The sequence below is a fragment of the Podarcis pityusensis genome, assembly GCF_964106645.2.
Source record: "Podarcis pityusensis genome assembly, chromosome: 1".
Taxonomy (NCBI): Eukaryota; Metazoa; Chordata; class Lepidosauria; order Squamata; family Lacertidae; genus Podarcis; species Podarcis pityusensis.
Window position 1 is genome coordinate 137,774,579 of NC_138028.1, and position 23,607 is coordinate 137,798,185.

The 23,607-nt window shown below is 44.9% G+C and overlaps 1 protein-coding gene across 4 annotated transcripts in view; it reads left to right on the forward strand.

Moving 5' to 3' along the window:
* ERBB4 (erb-b2 receptor tyrosine kinase 4) overlaps positions 1-23,607 on the forward strand; it is an 836,864-nt gene that overhangs the window by 441,402 nt on the left and 371,855 nt on the right. The window lies entirely within an intron of this gene.

Sequence of the window (23,607 nt, forward strand, 5' to 3'; positions counted from 1 at the left end):
ATTAAACACAAGGATTTATTGTGGAACAATTAGGTAAATTTGGCCTCAGGTATCTTCCCTCTACTCCCCAGGGAGTCGGCGATGAAATTCAGGTTTAGCGTTATACTTTATTACAGATTTATCTATTTTAATTGATTCAGCATTAGTCTCATCCAGAACAGCAAAGGCAAAGGACATATTATGTTAATTTGCAGACTTCCCATGAGTTAACTTTTGCCTCAGCTGAAAGAAAGAAGCATAGTTTGCCTATCTATTTCATATGAGTGAAAGTGAATCAGGATAAAAAAGATGAGCGCTAATAGCCTTCATTATCTCAGTGATCATGGTGTCCTGTGTGAATCTTAAACATGACATTTGGAATTGGAAGGGAAGGCACAGTGGAGACTCCTAAAGCGAAGTTAGTGCAACTGCTCTTCTCATTTGGAGAGAGGTTTGTACAGCAAGAAAGTTGGAAATTCTACATGGACAGTTCTCTGTCGGTCCTGAGCAGTAGGCGACTGTGAACCTGATCTTACTGAAACAGCATCTGTTTGCTAGGGGGAAACCATGTTGAGAGGTTGCATAGCAATTTACCATCTGTTTCTCTGAGAAACAGGGACTTGTCTCAAGAGAGACAAACATGATTGCACCAGGAAAGAGACCCCAACCACTCCCCCAAATGTCTCAATCATATAAAAATGATGTTGGATATTAGGCATCCAGGACAAACCCACAAGTTATTCTGCCTTGTCTGAACTTTCCACCCAAACACCCGTATGCAAGACCTTCTTAGGCTCAGTATGAACAATAACTTCCTCAGTGGAGAATGCAATATGCTTAACTTGATTTGATGAATTCAATGCACAGATAATTTTAAAAAACATATTTATCAGGATATGTGGGTGTTCTGATTAGTGCCAGCGGCAGGTTTGAATAGCTTTTGGCTTTTATAGCCTCGTAGAAAGAACTGTCTGTTGTTTTTCCCGACTCTGGCTGTCCTGGATGGTCAGGGAGCTGCCCCATGCCCTCCCTCTTTTTTTTGCTCACTGGAATGTGTCTGTGAGCTGCGATAGCTGTGCTTGCCTGCCTGGAGAGATTGGGGTGGGTGGGTTTTGCCTGGCTGGAATGTAGCCTGTTAAACAGAGGTAAGAGTCACACCTCTTGCTGCACCCAATACTTCATCTCTGGGGAAATCAACTGTATGGAGGGACCTGTAATAAAGTCATATTATTCTACAGAATTTGATCAGACAGATGAACTTCATGTTTTGGGACTACCTCCTGTCTGGGTGTCCCACACTCCAAATATAATGCCTCTGGGCTACTCCAGACTTAAATGGTTCAGGCTTCATTGTACAATTTTCTAGAGCATTGCCTGTAGGAGGAGTAGGAATAGGAATAGGAATAGGAATATCTCAGTTAAGAGTGCAATTAATCTGAAATCATTTCATCCAGATGTATCAGTTCGACTTTCACTCAACCAAATTGTTCATCCTACTGAAAAGATTAAATAGGTGAACCATGATGTAAGCCTGCTGGTTTCAGGAAGTGTAAGACATGCACTGGTACAGGTGGCATCATCATTCAAACCAGTGTCTTTTTATAGGCCTCATCCAAAACCTCACCAAAGACTGCCACTGATGTCACAAGAACAAGGTCTGTAAATCAAGACTCTAACAGTTGCTAATGTACAAATTTAGAAAGAAAGCACAAATCATTCTGGAATGATAACATGTAATTTTCAATGTTGCATTCTTGCACATGCAATAAAACAAAAATAATAAATGGAAACACATTAATATGGCAGGTCTTAATTATTGAGTGGCAAGGTTTAAGCAGGGCTGGCAGACTAGTTTTCTAAAATTTCAAAATTTGGGGCATGACCTAATTTCTAGGTATACCTTCCTATACACACTTAGGGCATAATCCTATACATACAAACCTGGAAATTGTCCCATTGACCTCAGTTGGGCTTACTTCTGATTAAACACACACAGGATTGTACTGTTACTGACATAAAAGTAAGCATGCATAAATTCAGGTGGTATATTTAACTTTCCTACTGGAACTGAATATGCATCTGAAAGTGCTTAACTTTGGCTGAATTCTGCCTTTGATAATTTCAGGATTTAATATAAATTTAGCTCTTCAATTTATTTTTATGTTTAGTATCTCTGGTTCTAAGTGATAATGAATGATGCTGTAACAGGAGAGAAGGAGAGAGAGAAGGAAAGAAAAGATGATGGAGCCATCTCAAGCATTTTTAGCAGCTCCTGTCATTATTATTATTATTATTATGAATGTTGTGCTTACCACAGTGACCTTATCCAACCACCCAAGCTCATGGGATGGGAGAGAGGAATTCCCTGCCTGCTATGTGCAGCTACCAAGATCTGACCCCAAGGCTTCTCTCAATGATGAGAACCTTAATCATGCACTTGCGACTCTCATTAGAGCCAGTGGGGGTTGTGACTGTGCATTCAGGAGCACAAATTGCTCCATAGTCTGCAGTGGTTTAATTTAGTATTAAATATTCATGGCCTGTGGGCCAAATGAGGATAAGAAAATATTGTAACAGACACGGGCAATGTGGGAAGCAAAGCTGCTCTATGGAAAGGTCAGCCATCCATCCATGAAAACACCATTAAGAGGAGGGATGCAGTGCAAATACCCAGAGCTGCAGATGAAAGTCGGAGTTTAACATAAGAACGCCATCCTTCCAGTTAAAATATGAAAGGCGAACTTGCATAGAGCAAGCTGGGGAAGCAAATACCAAGGCTGAAGTGAAGCTTTTCAGATGTCTGCGCACCTGCCAAGACATCTCCCATGGTCTTACACACTGCCAAATCTTTATGTTTGTGATATATCATCTGTTCAGTGATCAGCTATTGTGATAAATTGATCAGCAAAACACTGGTAGGACCCTTTTCAGATCAGGACATGATTGTTGACCCCTGTGGGGTCGGTCCATCATGACCCACCATGCATATCAATGCTGTTATGTACTGAAGTTCTCACCCTGGGCCAGCAGGGGGATACTGGAGATAGTTTTCACTCAGGTCCACATATGCAAATAAGGGATTGAAAGTGATGTTCAGTGATTGGATAGTTACAGGAATTTGTTACAGTTGCGTTGTAGTGGAACTCTATATATAAGCAGGCTGGCTGAACCCTTCAGCCCTGTTCTGGCCTGTGAATAAACAAGAGCTGTTTGAAGAATCGCTGTGTCGTCTGATATGTTCACCCACAACTTAACAAATGTGTTAGACTATATATTTTATATATTTATAATTTTAGACATTTTCTATAACCTTCTGTCAGGGAACTGCCATCGGAGGGACAGGTGGTGGAAGGGCTCACGGAGGTTGGGAGAGACCCAGCAGCGGAAGCAGGAACCAGCAGGGGGAGAGGTGGGTCTCTGAGGGAAAGCGAGCAAGAGGGAGGGCTCAGGGACACGTCCAGCGAGAACAGTGGGGAGGTTTCTGGACCTCCCATAGGGAGACCCACTCCTCGCCGGAAACTGTCACGCCGTGAGTCCAGAAGACGTGTTTCCGTTAAGGAGCTTTTATGTTGGAAGCGATTCCGAAAGCAGCCACTGTCGGAATCTGCGAGTGACTAGAGGAGCCATGTCTGAGGGGCTCCGTCACAGACAGAGGTTTGTGGACTTGAACAAACTCTGAGGGGATACGATTTTACGCACAAGCAGCTCATCATCCCATCACAGCATTCCGACAGTCTTTGAAAGCAGCTTGTGCAGGAGAAGGCATCATGAGCAACCCAGCCGGAACCGGAGAAGCAGGAGCAGGGGCGAGTCCAAGCCTGGAGGAAAGGTACCGGGTGTTGGAGGTCCAGCTAGCGCTGCAGACGGTGAGGCTTGAGGAGAGGAGGGCTCAGGATGCAGACAAAAAGGGGAAAGCCACCCAGCTCGCCAGAAAGGTACCAGGATTGGTGCAGAAGTTTGGGGGGGAGCCCAAAGACTATCATGCCTTTCGGACAGAGATGCAATATGCCCTCAATCTGCAGTTTGATGAATTCCCTGACGAGGAATCACGAGTGGCTTTCGTGATTGGGCATCTTGAAAAGGGGGCGAGAGACTGGGTTAGACCCCTGATGGCAGCGAATAGTGACGTCCTAAAGGACACGATGAAGTTCTTTCGCGCCATGGATCTGATGTTTTCCAGCGATATTGAGCAGGGAGTGGTGCGCAGACAGTTAATGGCTTGCAAACAAGGGAGCCGATCTGTCCGTGAGTACTGGACTGAGTTCACCATGCTGGTTCACAGATTGGGGTGGGACTTATCGGCGGAACCCATTCAAATGCTATTTGAAGAAGGGCTTTCTTCGGCTGTGAAAGACGAACTTTCCCGGGGCCCCAGGGCGGATTCTATGGACCAGCTGACCAAATCTGCGCTGACCATAGGAGCGCGCCAGGAGGCGAGAGCATTGGAGAGGCGGGAAGGGAAGGGGGAACGTTGGAAGGAGTTCCGCATTCCAGACATTCCAGAGCCAACTTTCCCGCCGGCAGAGCCGATGGAAATCGGAACAGCGCGCGCGCGCGCAGTTTCAAAGCCCAGTGAGGGGGGAAAGAAGGAGGGAAAAGGCGCCCGGAAATGCTATCTCTGCCAACAGCCAGGTCACTTTGCCAGAGTCTGCCCCCAGAGGAAGGAATGGCAAGGGATGGTGGGAGCTGTGGAGGGAAGAGAGGAAGAAATACCGGAGCAAGTAAAAGCCAACGCCTGGCTGCCACCGTCGGGGCACAGCAGCCAGGCCAAAGAGCAGTGAAAGTGCCCACGCCAGAACCTCCTAAACCCGCCCTAGTGATAGAAGTGGCGCTAGAGCTGCCAAACAGACACCCTCTAAAGATAAAGGCGCTGTTGGACTCAGGTAGCTCCTGCAATTTCATGAGCAAAGAGTTTGCATCTGAACACCAGATACAGACGATCCCTTTAAGCAACCCCCTGCAGGTGACCACGATCGATGGCAGGGAGCTGTTGGGAGGAGAAGTCAGCTTGCAGACCGTCCCAATGATAATGAAGGTGGCAAGGCACACCGAACTGATAGCGTTTAATGTGGCCACCTTGGGAGGAGCTCCCATTATATTGGGGATGAGCTGGCTAGCGTTACATGATCCGCTGGTGGGCTGGCATCAGAGAGTGGTTTCTTTTGGTTCAGCACATTGCTTAGAACACTGCAAAGAGGGAAAGGGTTTGGCAGGGGCCCAAGCCACCCTAGCAGGGACTGAAGTAACGGAGAACGTGAAGGTACCACGACAATACGCAGATCTCCGCGACGTCTTCAGCGAAAGGGAAGCTGACCAACTACCCCCACATAGACCCTTTGACTGTCAAATCAATTTACTCCCTGGGGCACAGCTCCCTGTAGGCAAGCTGTACGCCATGTCAGACAGAGAGATGCAGGAGCTAAGGGAGTTCATTGACAAGAACCTGAAGAGAGGGTTCATCAGAGAGTCCAGGGCGGTGGGGGGCAGCCCAGTGTTTTTTGTGGATAAAAAAAACACGGACAAGCCGAGGCTGGTGTGTGACTTCGGGGCCTTGAATGCAGTGTCAGAACCAGTGGCCTTCCCTATGCCCAGGATTGACGACATTTTGACAAGGGTGGGGAAGGGAAAGATTTTCACAAAGCTGGACCTAAGGGGGGCGTACAACCTGATACGAATAAGGAAGGGGGATGAATGGAAAACCACCATGTTCACCCCTTTAGGGGCATTTGAATATCTCGTTATGCCCTTCGGCCTACAAGCAGGCTCCGCGTGCTTTCAATCATTTATGAACCACGTCCTGGGGCCTTTGCTTTACAAGAATTGTGTGGCCTTCTTAGACGACGTGTTGGTGTATTCTGAGAATGAGGAGCAGCATGTGAGAGACGTCAGAGAAGTGTTGAGCAGGCTGCAAGCCAACCAGCTGTGGGTGAAACTGGAGAAGTGTCGGTTTCATACCAAGGAGGTGGAATTCCTGGGGTATCGCCTGTCAGACAAGGGATTGGCCATGGATCCCGGCAAGGTCCAGGCGGTGCTGGAATGGAAAACACCCAAAACAAGGAAGGATGTGCAGAGGTTCCTAGGATTTGGGAACTTCTATCGTAAGTTCATCCGAAACTTTGCCCACCTGACGGCGCCCATTACGGACTGTCTCAGCAGTAAGAAGAAGTTCGTTTGGACTGAGGAGGCGGAGCGAGCATTTGAGGAACTAAAAAGGGCCTTCGCCTCGGAAGAACAACTCCTGCATGTGGATTTACAAAAACCGATGAGAGTGGAAACTGACGCATCAGACAGAGCGATTGGGGCGGTGCTTCTGCAGCCAGGGAAGGAGGAGTCAGAGTGGAGACCGTGTGCCTTTTTTTCGCGAAAGCTGAACAAATCCGAGAGGAACTACATGGTGTATGACCGAGAACTACTCGCCATTCATGAGGCGTTCCGGAGATGGAGGCACCTGCTAATTGGCGCACAACATAAGGTGCAAGTGTGCACTGACCACAAGAACCTAGAGTATTGGAGGACGGCACGAGTGCTCAACCAACGGCAAGTGAGATGGGCCCAGGAGTTCTCCAAATTTAACTTTGAGATTTGTTACGTGCCAGGCCCAGAGAACATTAGGGCGGACGCTCTCACGCAAACCTGAATATTTGGAGGGGGAGGGAGCACCCGAAGAGAGACATGTCATTCCAGAGGACCGCTGGGTGTGTGGGGCGGCATTGGTGGGACAAAGAGAACTGGTAGAGGGAACGGAGAATGATGAATACGCCCAGGACAAACTCAGGGGTCTCAGGAGGGAGGGAGACAAACCCGGAGGTTTTGAGGAGAGAAACGGGGCGTTGTATTACAAGGGAGCGCTGTATATACCTGAAGGAGAGTTGAGGGGGAAGGTACTCAAGCAGCTGCACGATAGCCCCACAGCGGGGCATTTTGGGCAACACAAAACTATGTGGTTGGTTACCAGGGAATTTTGGTGGCCCAAGGTCAGGGAAGATGTACGGGAGTATGTGAGAGGTTGTGACCAATGCCAGCGAGCCAAAGGGGAGAGGCGGGCACCGGCGGGGTTATTAGAACCGCTACCCACACCTGAAAGACCATGGGAAGCAGTGTCAATAGATTTCATGACTGATCTGCCAAAGTCCAGAGGGAAAACAGCCATCATGGTTGTGGTAGACCTGTTAACCAAAATGGGCCACTTTATAGCCTGCTCACATGCTGTCACGGCAGAAGAAACAGCGAAATTGTTTGTAGAAAATGTTTTTAGGTTGCATGGCGCCCCCTTGAGGGTGGTTTCAGACCGAGGGAAACAATTTACTTCCAGGTTCTGGAGGAAGCTCATGAGCTTACTGCATGTAGAGGTCAATTTTTCGACTGCCCGGCATCCTGAAACCAACGGGCAGGCGGAAAGAGCCAATGGCATCCTCCAGCAATATCTGAGGTGTTATGTCAATGACAGAGAGAATGATTGGGTGGAGAAGCTGGCGTTGGCTGAATTTGCCTACAACAATGCGGAGAACGTGTCCACAGGGATGAGCCCCTTTTTGGCTAATTACGGGTGCCATCCCAGGGCTTTCCCGGGGGGGAAGGGGAGAGATGGAGCGTCCCGGCTGCCGAACAGTTCGTAGAAGAAATGGAAGCGATCCATCGTCAGCTGCAACTCAACTTAGACAGGGCCAAGGAGGAGTATAAGAGGCAGGCAGACAAAAACAGAAGGGAAGGTGAAACCATTAGGGTGGGGGACCAGGTGTGGCTGTCAACCCAAGGGTTACCATTCAAAGGGGGTTGTAAGAAGTTAAGACCCAAAAGATTGGGCCCATTTGAAGTCACGCAACAGGTCAACCCAGTGGCTTTCAGACTCCGGTTACCGAACCACATGAAGCTGCACCCAGTTTTCCACAGGTCGTTGCTGTCACCGTATAAAGGGGACAGAGAAGGGAGGTTCACCCGGGGACCAGCAATGGAGGAAAGGGAACACAGCAGCCATGTGGCGGAGATCCTAGATTCCAGGTGGAAGGGAGATCAAGTGGAATATTTGGTAATGTGGGAAGGGGAACCGGAGTCGGAAAACACCTGGGTCATGGCAGAGGATGTCAATGACGAGGTCTTAATAGAAACTTTTCATCAGAGGTTCCCACGTAAACCTCAGTCTGTAGCGAGGTTCCGGAGGGAATACTTTGCAACCACAGATGAGGAAGAGGAGTTGGAGGGGTTCACAGATTCCGAGGAGGAGGAGGATTCAGAGACCCGGAACGGCAACCGATGGAGGGAAATGTTCGAGACGTCTGAAGATGAAGAGGATTCCTTTCGGGGTTTTACCTCCTCACCGCCCAGAGGAGAGGGAACGGGAGGGGGTGACGGGGGCCCTGGAGGGGAGGTGGATGTCAGGGAACTGCCATCGGAGGGACAGGTGGTGGAAGGGCTCACGGAGGTTGGGAGAGACCCAGCAGCGGAAGCAGGAACCAGCAGGGGGAGAGGTGGGTCTCTGAGGGAAAGCGAGCAAGAGGGAGGGCTCAGGGACACGTCCAGCGAGAACAGTGGGGAGGTTTCTGGACCTCCCATAGGGAGACCCACTCCTCGCCGGAAACTGTCACGCCGTGAGTCCAGAAGACGTGTTTCCGTTAAGGAGCTTTTATGTTGGAAGCGATTCCGAAAGCAGCCACTGTCGGAATCTGCGAGTGACTAGAGGAGCCATGTCTGAGGGGCTCCGTCACAGACAGAGGTTTGTGGACTTGAACAAACTCTGAGGGGATACGATTTTATGCACAAGCAGCTCATCATCCCATCACACCTTCTTTTCAACACTTTGGTTTAAAATTATTATATATTCTTTCTACTAACAAACCACTCCTTGAAGTGATAACTATAGCTCCCCTTTTATAGATGGTGGATCTGAACCCAGGACAGAACAAATTGTCCCTCAAATGTCCAGTGAGTTGTGATCAGATTTAGCTATCCACAAAGCAAAAAACTAGGCCTAAATTTAAGAGTGTGGGAAGTCTCCCCTCTCTCGTTCCACCTCTCAAAGTAATGAGTGTAAAGGCATGCAACGTGCAGTAAGCATGTTGTGCAAAATACCTTCTGTTGCTGTTTCACACAACCTTAGCTCATAAGTGCTGGTATGGTGGCATTGCTTCTGGAATACAGCTTCCTCCTTCCGAGTTCTAACTGGATCCAAATCAAGATGTGTCTGTGATCACTTAGCTAGGTTAGAGAAAGGCACCTGGATGTTCCAGGGTTTTCACACTGCTATGCCTAGCCAGTGATAGTAGTACCTCTTTTGGATCAATGTATGCAGAGATCTGCAGGTACCAGCTGTTAAGTTTCTTGCCTTGCATGCCTGAGCTTCTGCTTTGCACACATTTCCCAGGCAACATGACTGAGGTTTCTGGTGACAAAAGGCTTGGAATATACTTAAAATTAGAGGAAAGATGAAGTCCTTGGTAACTTTAGGGAAGCTTCTGAAGTCTTAACCAAATTTCTCTATGGATTCTAGAATTACAAATTACCGTATTTTTCGCTCTATAAGACGCACCAGACCACAAGACGCACCTAGTTTTTGGAGGAGGAAAACAAGAAAAAAAATATTCTGAAACTCAGAAGCCAGAACAGCAAGAGGGATCACTGTGCAGTGAAAGCAGCAATCCCTCTTGCTGTTCTGGCTTCTGGGATAGCTGTGCAGCCTGCATTCGCTCCATAAGACGCACACACATTTCCCCTTTTTAGGAGGAAAAAAGTGAGTCTTATAGAGCAAAAAATATGGTACCTTGTCTTTTTCCTGAAGTGATAATGAAAATCCATAAATCTTTTGTGTTTCAATACTGAATTGTGCACAGAATAGTGTAGATGCATGGTTTGCTGGAAATTTCAGTCCCTTTGTTTGTTTGTTTTTTCCCTTGCTGTGCATTACGGAATGTGCGCAAGAAAAGGCAATCTTGATATGACTGTAAGGGCAGTTGTATGTATTGCACTTCTTTTTGTGTGGTGGCTTACCAAAGCGCAGGAGTGTACATGTGCTTCAGGAAAACATTGTGGAAAAAAGAGCTGTGATGCAGTCATACATATTATTTACTACCTTTTAGCCATAGATCTCAGGGCAGCTCACAACATGAAAATACATGATAAAAACACAAAATAATAAAAACAGAAACAACGAAAAATCCTCACAAACCAATAATCTCCCACCCCATCAAATCAACATAGCCTTCATATTTTTGGCAATGTTTGGGGGTGGGTTAGGAAAAGGATGCTAATGAATAGGAAGAACTGACAGCTGCAGCAAATTGCATGCTACAGTTTGGAAATGAATTTTAGAAATCCTTCTTGTTAAACCAGAATTAAGGAGACGTGAAACTGAGCACAGAGCAAACTTCAGAAAAATGAAGCAATAGAACAGGGGAATCCGTTCATCCCTAGGCTAACCAGTCTTTTTATATAAAGTTTGTTATAAGTCTGCAGTTATTTTTAGTTGCACCACACATTTTTCCTTGGTACACCTGACCTAAAATTACAATCTTTGTATTTTTAGACTATTATTGTTTTCGTTTTCTTTCTTTTCTGGGCTGATGAGATGACTCTTCTGATAATGCACCACTTGCTTCCTGATTAGGCACCAGAAAGAAAGAAAACAGGAACCGGGAGAACTCTCTTTCTTCTCCTATTTTTCCTGATCTGTGCCCTGAAAATCTGTCACTGTGCTCACTCTCCACTGAAGCTTGTACTGTATATCCAGGAAACTACTGATGCTCAGAGAGGCTCTAAGATCACAATTTTATGAACACTGAAGTTACAAGGGAATATTCCAACTGAGTGGGAAAAAGAGACAATGCACAAGTTTTGACAAGCGTCTGAATCTTTCGCTTGAATTTCGATCACATAGGGCACTGTTTCTTCAATGTCACAAATGCTCTGTTAACCTGTGTGAAATGTTTTACTTTCAAATGCAGGTACATATGCTCAACGCATACAAGTTTGATTGCACAATATATATATTATATGTTACAGCACAATTTGCTCATCCAGCTAGAACAATGAGACATGACCCTCAGTCTTATTCAATCTTAGACATAACTCCTGTATTGTTCAATAGGGCTTACTCCCTTAGTAACTAGTTTTAGCACTCCCGCTCCCTCCTCCAATTAGAACAAACTGCATTTTACATCTCCCCACTGCATCTCCCAAACTGCATTTTACATCTCCCCACTACTGCACCCCCAATTTTAAATTGAAAACAGCATTGAGAGGTTGCAATCTTGAGCGGAAGACTGGCAGGACAAACAGTGGATAATTCTTTACTCCTCCTTAAGCTCTTTTTCCTACTCAAAATTGCCTCCTCCACTCAGAACCTGAAAAGTTGATGGGGTTCTATATATGTTTTTACAAGAGTAACACGTTACTGAAGGAGGGAGGGGATTAAATGTGCAATAGCTCTGTGTTTAATGTAAGATGTAGTTCCAGTCTCAGGCTGTAGTTACTCTGCTGCTCAGGATCAACTGAGGCTGTGAAACACATTCAGGGTCTCGTGATACGCTTATTCTAGCAGAGCTGGAAATTGATCCCCCCCCCCCCCCCCCCGTTCTCATTTGGTGTCTTAAGCACGAGGCTATACTTCCTTTACTGGCTTTTGGTTAAAAAAAAAATTCCCTGTGGAGTTCATGAGAAACTTCTGCCTCCCTAATTGTCCATTGATCTGTTGTTCTGAACAGAAGGTAAAATTCCCTCTATTAGTTGTTACCATTTCACTCAGTCTTGAACACAAAGAGCAATTAGAGATCATAAGGTAAAACACCTTCCTCATCTATTCCTCACTGTCAGGTTCCGCCCCCCCCCCCCCGAATTTTCTCACTGGCTTCTTGATAGTAGCATCTTATTACACTTCATATTTTGTTTGTTTAACAATATATGTATATACCACTTGATTGTAGTAAAACCTCTTAAGTGGTTTACAATAAACATTAAAAGCAGTTTAAAACATTTTAAAGATATAAATTAAAATAACAGTAAAATAAATTTTAAAAAACCCCATCAGCATCTACATGTCTGGATAGGCTAGCTTAGATAGAAATGCTTTAAGCAGATTCTAAAAAGAGGACAGTGAAGGCGGCTGCCTGGTGTCAATAGGGAGGGGGTTCCGAAGTGCAGGTGCTGCCACACTAAGACGCCTGTGGAACGAGCATAATGTGGTACCTTAACAGTGCCTGATCCACCGATCAGAGCATTCAGCTGGGCACACCGGGGCTTAGGTGATCCCATAAGTAAAGGAGCTCATCTTCACAACTATCCCTCCCCCCCGCCCCCCGTGCAGCAAGAGGCACAGTCTCTCTCTCTTTTTTTAAAGTAAGACAATTGGGCATTTATTTCTTCTAACGCTGTGACTGCTGGTTATTTGCTTTGCTTTAAATGCCTTGCTATTTTGTGTTTTTAACTGTTTTTGACAATCTTTATAATGATTGAGACAGTTGTTTAGAAGGCGATAAGGAAACCAGTGATGATTGAACCTCTCTGTTTTGGCTGATTGAGGGCATATGACATTTGTTTATATACATTATTATTTGTATGCCACTCTCTAACAAAAGATCTCTGGCAACTTACAGTATTAGCATAAAAAAACTCAGATGCTGAGATAACATTGTGGAGCCCTAATACGAATAGTTAACTGGATTATCTGAGTACACATCCATATGTAGCCAAAACTGCACCTTCCACGCGTAATAAGAGGCTCACTTACTAGCAGGCTCAGGGAAAAGACAAAATCTATAGAAGGACACAGAACGATGAGTGACAGAAAACCAGGAGGGAGAAAAGGGAACGGAACAGAGTGGCTGTGCTCCTAAACGTTGCAACTTGACCCACTTGCATTTTTCTAGTATGCAATGTAGCCCCCCCCCCCAAACATCCTTTGTCTTTTAGATAGCAAAGGGGAGTGAATGAACACAGCAGACGGGCAGAGATCTTAGTAGTGTGTAATGGCAGACGCTGGGTAGTAAACCCTGGTATCGGGGCGTTGGAGGATGTGATGCGATGTGTGAAAAGAGTGGAAATAACAATGGAAATTAATGCATCTGAAAAAGCAGCATTTTCTTCCCCTCGTTAGAGAGGCCACTTGAGTGGATACCATATCTTAGGCACGGATGGCAGCGTAGCGAAATGTCCAGCTGTGCTGTCAGTTCGCCAAAGAAAGCGAGCAGGGAGCAGGCAGTAGCAGACCCACTGCACATGTTATGTCAAGTGCCGGGGGACACGAGCGGTTCTGCTGTGGAGATCTGATCTACATATATTTGTAAGGCCTTGCCCTTGACACGCCGCTGGGAGGGAACATACATCAGACCTGCCTCTTCTGCTTATATCTGTGAAAGGAAGCATTGTTTTTTAAAAAGCAAACCTGGTCTTAACGCCTCACATAATATAGCACCTTCCAGGAGTGCATTTGTTGCATGCAAAATGCTGTGTATGTATATGAATGTATATATGGCTTCTCTTGCATATCCAGGTATCAAGCTTGCTCCATTTTACATTCATCAGGTTTGATATATATTAAAAACTTTTTGTTGATGTTTTATTCCGTTGCTTTATTTTGTGCACGTGTTCCCTTCAAAAAAGCAACAAATCTAACAAGTCAGGAAAGCAGCCACCTCTGACTCTGATTTCCTTGACTGTACCTTCCCATCTGCTTTGCAGCCTGGGTGGCAGCTGCTGTCATGCTCTTCTGAACTTCATTTCTCCTCCTTGACAAGGGAGCACTGGGGAGTTGAGATCCTTTCATTAGCAGCTGTAGTTTTTCTTAAGGAAACCAAATGCATCCAGACATGCACTTGACTACTCAACATACATTATGACAACGGTGGTTTGTGCTGGATTCTCAATGAGAGGCACCATGGATAATAGTGCCAAGATGGGGCTCCGACAAATCATGCTTGGATATTGGATCGTTGCTCAACCATGTGATTGACCCATTAATAAGAGACTTCCTCTTGCTCCTGAGACTGAATTCGCACTTTATATTTTCAAAAAGCCTGCACATTTGCATGAGTAACTTGTATATCATATGGACAAGTGATGTACCCAGTATATTTTTGTACACAACATGGTTTTTGTTAGGCATTTAATTAAATTTAAACCTTAGCAAGGTGATGACTTACCAAGTTATTATCACAGTTGCTCTCATGTTTCACCCCATCTAATTTATTCGGTTACATGGCACATAACACACATCTTGCACCTTTGCAAGCCTTGAGCACTGCATAGTTCTTCAGCTTTGTTAGGAGGCAAACTGCATCTATTGTGCACTTGTGCATTGCATTGATGCTCTTGTTCTGGCATCCCCAACCTGCGGCCCTCCAGATGTTTTGGCCTACAACTCCCATGATTCCTAGCTAACAGGACCAGTGGTCAGGGATGATGGGAATTGTAGTCCAAAACATCTGGAGAGCCGAAGGTTGGGAATGCCTTCTCTTGTTGGATTGGTCTTGCTGGTGCATGATGAATTTTTGGATCCGTTGGAATGTTTACTTTTTTCAACAAAGTTAAATAATATGATGGTGCAGGGTTTCAAATCCCAGGGATAAGTTGTGTGTGCTCAGCTAGCTTCCTCTTTGTGACAATTCACCATTACATGGGCCGTGTGTGTGTGTGTGTGTGTGTGTGTGTGTGTGAGAGAGAGAGAGAGAGAGAGAGGCTGACAAGAGATTCAATGGTGGGCTCAGGGCCAGTGCACATGGCCCTGTTGTAACACCCAAATGAGGCTAATACTGATGATGATAGTAGTAACAATCTCTCCAGAATGATTTATGTTAAGCACCTAGGAAAGGCAGTAAAAATGACCTCTTACGGTTGCTGCACATATATGCCAGATGAATTGGAGGCCAGTTTATAGAACCAGAAAACAGACTTGTTTTCAAAGGCAATATCTTCTTTTTAAAAAATCAAACGCGATGGCTGTTAAACAGGACGAGCCTTTTATAAAAAAAATAAAAAATACTTGTGTTGCTATTTGACTTCCAGAAAAAAATGTGAATGCTTTAAAAACATCCAATAAATCATTGACTTGTTAGTGGGCTTGTTTCAGACTCCAAATGCTCTAAAAAGAAAAATAAAAAAGCCTGGCCATTCTATGCTTATTATGGGAATTGGTGAACAGAGAGTTTGTTTTCTTATTGATTTTTGACCTAGTGGTATCATGAAAGAAGGCTGTGAATGTTAGGCAGAAATATAGCTTTGAAGACATCTGGTGTCAGTGCATCAGCAGAAGAGAATGGCTCCGCATAGCTTGCACTGCCAGTAAGATTTCAGGGCCAACTTTAACAAGGAAGTAAATGAGAAGATAGCAGTATAAAAGTGGCAAGCTCTGAATTGCTTTGCTTCACCATCAAGCAGGCCGTAATTGCGGCCAAATCTTAGGAAAGACTTTCATTATTTTTTAAAAAATAATTTTTATTAACCGGCCAATCAAATCAAATTAAATCACATCACATAAATTCCGAATTACAAAGCCGAATTTTAAATTTTGTTGGGGGGACCCATATTTCAATATCCAAAGGGGGATTCTGATCATCTTCTTGCTACTGCGTTAATGTCCAAATCAGTCCAAATCAGTCCAAACAGAGTTCATAATTCTATCCAGTCTTATCTTGCTGTTTCCACATCACATCTTGTTTATATATTTTCTCTTTTTTCTTTATGATCTCTTCTGATAGTCTCCTTAAGCCGGTAAACACCAATAATAATAATAATCCTGTGTGAATTTTCCATTCTTCCATTCCTCAAATCGAGATGGTTTCCATATATCATCGCCTTCATAGATAACATCGCTCTTTCCATCTCACAAAGCTGTCGCTCTTAAGTCCCTCTGAGGAGTTTCACCCACAGTATATAAACAGCTCTATTTCTCTCTTTCTCCTCCCAGACTCAAGACCTCTGACAGAACTTCCCAATATGGCGATGGCATTTTTAACTGCGTCATTCCCAAGCTCTTATACATTCCTCACTCTTCTTAAAACATGCTTTGGTTCAAAAGTTTATCTCCACACAGCCTTAAATCCACAGCTTAAGCCCTTAAAACGACATTTCTGACTCGTGACTCATGAGGGGAGGGGATTCCTGTTAATCACATAAGAAAAGAAAGTTTTTTTCCTCTCCCCCATCAGTCATTTGCCATACCGTGTCTTGGCGTATCTTCTCATGTTTTATTCTTGTCTTGTTTTATCAGAGATCTCTTCTGTTAGCAGTCTTTACTCCCCTCCTTCCTTGAAATATGTGCATTCCTTCATCCAAATTGTTTTCTTTTGAAGTTCTAGCAGGTAGTGGCGCGAATCAGGGACGGCGTCCAGGAGTGCCGGAATCCCACAGGAGGGCTTTGTGCCTAGTGCCCCCATCCCCACAAGTTTGGGGGTGGTATTGGGCACAGCAGGCAAAGGCAGTCCCCCCCACCATCCTGGGGGGGGTTAGGGAGGCTAATTACTCCCATCATAGCCTCCAAATTACCTCGTGTGGGTCGGAGAGATGTTATTGTCAGCCATCTTCCGATGCACCCCCTAGTGGCCCCCCCTTAGGAAAGACTTTCAAACCCCAAGCCATGCAATAAGGAATTTCAGATGAGACTCATACTCAGGCATGACACCGCTTCATCCCCCTCCCCACAAGGTTCCCCTCAAATGTGCTTGGAATAATATAAGAATAGACAATGATGTACAGCATTCTTTTCCCCACAGTGGACAACTGGATACCTCCAGGCAGCTCACAGGTGAGCATGAAGGCAATACATGACCCTGAGGTGTGTTTGTCACCAACCCTGTTATCAGGGTGAGGATGTTTTCCTCTGAGCATGGAGGTTCTCATTACTCATATTGTCTAATAATGGTAGGCTTATGTGAGCTCCATGAATTTGCTACAAAACCACTGTGGGATCATGTTCACATGAGGAAGGGAAATTTGGAAAAACAATGATAATTAAAAACTTGTCTAAGACCATAGTTTCTTCATTTGGTTCTAAATTCTATATATTAAATAGTATGCATTGTTTCAAAAAGTATTTCTCTTGTCTATTCTGAACTTGGTGACTGTAAGTTCCATCATCATCACCACTAATTTATTATTATTTAGTCTTTTCATTTATATATGACTTAGTATCCACAGATATTTTTAAAATAAAAAACCATAATAAAAATACATAAATATGCAATAAGCACTATTTCAAATGAATCACATTAAGGAAGATCCAAATACATGAATACATAATATCCATATGCATAATAACCAGAGTGAATTCTCTGTCTCCATTCAAGAGAGTAGATAGGAAAGACTGCCAGGCAGACCACAGTTTAGTGATCCCTGAGAGCGGGCCCAAGCATCCCCATTGGCTGGTTGGGCCTGCTGCCAGGGGAGTACCTGTCCAAGGGCTGCCAGCATTGGCCAATAGCGGCAGCCATTTGTTGGGTCACTTGTGTATCCAGAGCCTAGCTGCAAAACTGCCCACCACTGCAGGTGAGCGGACTTCAGAAAATAGCTCCGCTTATCCGGAGTCAAAATGGATTAATGCTTCCCCTTTACCCCCACCTGTAAGCCACAAATCTCTAACCCCCTCCTCTGCCCATCTTTTTCCTGCTTACCTTACTACAAAGGATGAGAGGATCGAGGGACTCAACCCTTCTGCCATGCTGCAGGTGGGTGAATGGATGGTAGTTCAGTTGGAGGGAAGGCAAGGACTGAATCTTGGACTTTAACCTTGGATTAAAATAAAAGCTGTAGAGGACCTCAAGAATCAATATGCCAAGCCACCAGTCATCATATCTATAGCCAAACAATATGAACTTTGGGTGTTTTTATGCCATAAAGTAGGGCTCTTGAACGGGTAGTCCATGGTCCAAACTGGGCCTCTGGGTAGCTGTATCTCCTCCAAAGTAACTGGGTTCAGAAGCTAAAGAAGGTTGTGGACTTGGCAGCCAGCCACTTGATAGAGCATGGGAGAAAAAGAGACCCTTGCCTGCTATTCCACACTCTTTTCTTCATATGATTCCCTATAAAAACTAGTTGCTGATCATGGATTCTTGCCCGTAACGTATGTAGTATGGCATGAGCTGATGTATAGTCCTCTCTAGGTACTGGAGGATCAGAAACTTTGTGAATACCAACACACACCTGCATGTATTCATACGTACAAAACATTTAGCTCTGTCCTTTGTTCCATATGAAACCATTATTAGCCATATACACCAACTTGTTAGTTATTACCCACCATACTATTTAATGACAATCACCTTGGTGCAAACTCACTTTGTTGGCTCTTCATAATCAGCAGTCCATAGTATGTGTATGTAGCACAAATGGTCAGACTTTGTTGACATGCCTTAGTTCTTTCTCTTTCACTGTAATGGCTGTGTATCTCCTGTTACTATTGTCCTAGCAAAGAGAGGCAGGGGACAACTCATGCTATTTTCAATCTGTCTGCTATAGTTTCCACATCTTTTGATGCAACAAGCACCAAAGGAATTCACAGGAGAATGGCTCAGCTTGCGGTAGACAAGGACATTTCTGACACATCACAAAATACACAAGACTTGGAGAGCTGAAGAATAGCAGATCTAGTTCTAAAGTCTCCAGACTGAGAGTTGATACAGCAGATCTACTGGCGTACCCAATAGTAGGAGGTGCACAGCCCAGAAAAGATGGACAAGAGGCAAAATAAGGCAGAAGACTATTGGTATTTGGGTTTAAATAGATCACTGCTTTTATTGATTGCAGATGTAAGTAAGCTTTGGTGAAGGCATTGCGTATGAATATGGCATCAGCTAGCCCACCTGACTGGAGGGCTAAGGTGACCCTGGACTGAGGTTCACCCCATGACATGGGTCAAATTGTGGCAACCCTACCAGGTCTGCCATTGGGAAGGGTGTTATGGCCCATCAGCCCCCATGTGGGCTCCCAGATAGAAACATCGCTTCTTGAACCCTTTTAGGGAAATGCCCACTTACTGAAGGATCCAACCCAATGCCTTATCTGCCACGCAAGTCAGCTTCCCCCTTGGCCAATTTGCCACCAAATTGCACATCTGCAACAAGCCTTTTGCCACATCAAGCAACCAAAAGTCATTTCCAGCTGCTGACAAGTGGACTGTTTCTGTTTGAAAAAGCATCTCTTCTGAAAAAAGTAATTCTAGGGAGCAAGGTCAGCAATGCAAAAAAAGAACTTTCTTGCCCTGACTATCCCAACTTTCCCCCAGGCAAAATGAAAATAACTAGATTCAAGACTTTAGGAAGACACTCAAAAGTACAGTGAGTCTGAGCTCCCTAGTAACACCATTGGATCGGCTCTGTACTTTTACTGCAGCTCCCATCAAATTCAGTGGGGTTTTCTCTTGAGTAAAGTCTTGAGTAAGGCTTCTTCACTGGGAGGGAAGGTAAAACCTTTCTCTTTAATCAGGTTTGTGAATCCTGCTAGATTTTTTCGGCTGCTTTGAATTTTGTTGTTTGCTGTTGCTCCTTAATGCCTTTTTAGTGCTTTCAGTATATTCCACATTGATCTCCTTTGTGGGGGGGAAGCAGACTACAAATTATTCCAAATAAACAAATAAGTGTTCTTACAATTGAAGCCTTACAGCAATCCAGTACACATCTACTAAGAATTAAGCTTTGTATTGAGATCAGTGGGGCTAACTCATTGGTAAATGTGGATAGGATTGCAGTTTAAGTTTTTCTCTTTTTTTTGCACAGAAGAGCATCCCATCATGTGCTCCCCCACCTGCTGGGCTGAAAAGCCCAGACACACGTTTGCTACCTCAGGGAGAACCAGGCCCCGGAGTTTCATGGTTTTCAACTTGCAGAGTCAAGAGCAGTCTGCTATAGATCTGGCATTTCTGTTAGAGCTAAACTTAATTCAGTGCATGTTAACAAATTCCTCTTTGATCTGCTAACTTACTTTGATGTTCACGCTTGTTTTCTCTCTCATGTATTTGGAGAGCTGTTACATGGGCATCTATATATACATTATGTTTATGCTCACCAGCTTCAACAATGGCCTTAGGAATTTGCTCCTTTTTGCCTGGGGTCAAGGACAACCTTGTTATTTGGCTGTGTCACAAGCATAGTGTGCAATGCTTGTTAGAGCTGCCTCCCAATTCCTTCCACTTTTAAAGCAGCGTTGATATTAATCCTTTGTAATAGGACTCGGGGTAACAATCTACTATTCATTAATCTGGCTTTTCCTTTCTATATTTTAATTACATATTAGTTGCAGGCTTATAAATACTCAATCACCAATTACCTTCGGCAAGCAACTATGGAAACTTCCATTATATAGAACCTTAGACACCCTATAGTTCAGGAATCAAATTCTCTGTTCTGCCAAGAGTTCTGGTGGGGGGATATACTATGGGGTAAGGCAAAGGCCTCCCTTAGAGGGTTGCTGTGGGGACTACAAGATAATGCCCCAGTTTGGATAGGACACTTAACCTCCAGGTGTTGTTGGTCTCTGTCTTGCCAGCCCCAGCCAACACGGCCAAGGGTCAGTGGTAACGGGATGTGTAGTCCAGCAACAAGTGAAGGGCACCATGTTGGCTACCCCTGCACTAAACCATGATTAGTTCAGCTAAGTTCTGGTTGCCTGTTCATCCAAACCTGACCAAGCTTACTAGCCATGCTTTGTTTGGGCCTGCAAACCAGGATCTGAAAGCATCGTTTGAAGTTAGCTTGTGATCTGAAGGCAAATTACATAGAAAAGCATACTCCCCAAAGTGTTTTTGGGCAGGAAATACATTTTAAAAATGAGCATTTTAGGAAAAGGACACACAAAAGGTGCATAGTCTTTCTGAGCAGTTTGTTGTTGTTGTTTTTTAAAAAGAAATCTGCAGAAAATGGACTGGAACAGACTTATACCTGAACTCATGACACAAAATGGAAAAGGCTGATCTACCCCTGCTCTTTACAGACAAGCTCTTACTTTTCAGCCCAGCTTCCTGGGTCTGCAGCCTTGCAAGAGATTTATTTATTTTTTAGACCATGAAGTCTTTTACTCATTTGATGTTGGGTACAGATTTGGGCTACTAGGTTCTGTGGAATTATTAATTAACAATTTCATATATGAAACTGCCTGCCATCTGGCTTCCAAATATGCTGTGAGTCTCCCCACACCCCCACTGCCTTTGGTTTACATGAATTGCTTTTAGAAGAACTGGCAAACCTTCTGCTAGATTTGATGACTGACTTCAAAGTGAAGTGCAGTAATCTCCGCTCCCCTCTCCAAAGTATCACTGAATTGCATCCGCCACAGGTGGAACGATTAGTTTGTTATTCTTGTCAATGCAAACACAGCTGCTCTAAAAAGAAGCCAAGCCAGGGTTGTCCAACGTGAGGGTGTGTCCATTCAGAACCCGTCACCCCCTTCCCTCTTTGCCTCTCTTCTCACTTCCTCAGCCTGGTCTAGATAGAGGCTCTTTGGTGAGGAGAGAAACATTGGAAGCCACTGAGATAACAGATGGTTCAGCATCTCCCTTTGTTGCCTCATTCAAGTACACGCCAAAGCTCTCTCTGACAGGAGGGGCAGGAGTTGCTTCCAACAGCTTCAGCAGCTCAAAAGATTCAGAGTATCCTGCTTGTGGCGCATTTTCCCCTGAAGTGTAAATGGATGGAGCTTTATCTTAAAGAGCAGAAGTTATCAGTCACCAACCTTTTGTTTGAATTAAGTCTTTTGGAACTGGGAAGGATTGCACTTCACAAGCTCAGAGTTCAGATGTCAGCTCATCCTTTTCAGGGTGTGGAATAACTGCAACTTGACTTTTGCTTCTGTGGGTAGTAATGCTGGAAGATGAAAATCCCTGCCTTTCCCCCTCAGCCTTTTCCAGATGAAAACACAGGCTCAAAGACAACCGAGGCATTGATGTGGCAAAAAGCTTTAATTTTCCTGTCTGCATTTACAAACGAGGTCTGTTGCAATGGAGATTGTAAATGTTCTGATGCAGACATATGCTTTGTTGGTTTTCTGGTCTGGATGAAGCCAAGCAGTGCCAGCCCTACCATTAGGCAGAGTGAAATAGCCACCTCAGGCAGCAGATGCAGGAGGGCAGCAATGATGAGTCCTTCCAGGTGTTCTTGTCCTCTTTGGCCAAGCAGCTACGCTTGCTTGTTGCTGATTTGGGCAATCTGTCTGTCTCATTGAATCCCTTCTCATAGTACAGTTGAGAGAGCCCCTTGTCCAGGCAAGCAGGGAGAGAGGCAACCAGGCCACACATCCTGGCAGATGCCACACCTGTGTCACTCTGCTCATGTGATGCATGGTGGCATTGTTGCTGCATCTTGCAGTCAGTAGCAGCTGGTGGAGTGGCACAGGTGACACTCTGTGGCTCTTCTGGCTTTCCAACACAGCTGCTTACCTGGAGGGGAAGAGACAAGATGTGGGGAGTTCAGTGGAATGTAGAATTGGATTGGCTCTGTCACCACATGCTGAGATCCCTGTACTGAGCTCCTCACCCTCCTGGAAAGCAGCAGTGACCCACAAGATTGGTAAGCTAGGACAGCAATGGACACCCCTCCCCCACCACTGCTGATAACTCTGAGTTGCCAGGCAGTGAGTTGCAGCAGTGAGGTGCTGGAGGACAGTATGCCAGGTGGCCAGCTCTATATCCCACAAGCTACCTTGCTGCCCTCCAGGTGATGTGCTGTTGCCAGAATTCAACAAGCAGTCTCATCAGCTTCTGAAAGCAGAATAGGGGCGAGGCATCATCTTACCCTTCATCACACGCAGTAAAATACATTGGGCCAGCCCTGAAGACAAGGCTGTTCCACAGGAATGTTAGAGAGTACTACTGGATGAGATTCAGGGTCCATCTGGTTCAGCATCCTGTTTCTCAAGGGGTCCAGCCAGATACTTCCAGGAGGTCCAAGTGGGGCATAAAGGCAGCTGCTTCCTCTCTCTGCTCCTCACTAGCTGAACACACTTCCCCCAGGGAGATCTTCTCCAAGCAGTAGGTGAGATGTTGGGGGGGGGGGGCTAGGGAAGTGGGATTTGTCTAACATTCACATGGATGAGCGGAGTCAGAAAACCGCATAGGGCAAATTTGCTTTAGAATCTTTGGATCTTTGACCTCAGTGGACCCTGAATACTTTGGGTCTAAGATGCTTTCAGATAGCGGGGCGGGGGGAGTGGGGAAGAAAATACAAAAAATGAATACAATGTAGCTCTTTCCCAGGCAAATTAGAGGAAAAGATCTCTAAGCTGCTGAGTTGCATCAGATTCTCTGTAAATGAATACTGTGGTGTGAGTGATATTTGCATGATCATGACCATTAGGTTTGGGTTATGGCAAAGGGTCAGAAGACTTGGGAATTCAGTTCTGTGCCAAATAATGAATGATAATGTATCCAATTTAGGATCTGGAGACTAAGTTGTGGCTGATGAATTGACCAGAGAGGCCAGGGGTAGTCAGTCTAGTACATTGAATTTTCCATAAGGCTCACCATCGCCATCTTGTGTCACATTGTATATTGCACTTGAAACGTTTTATTTGCTGCTGTATGGTTGAGTCCCAAATAAGAGAGTGAGCACACTCTGGCTGTTCGGGTATACTGATTGGTGGTGTGTTCAGATATCTGAATCAACGGTTTGGGCATACTTTTTATGTTTGCATAAGTGAATTACTCTTATTCCTAAGTGTTGA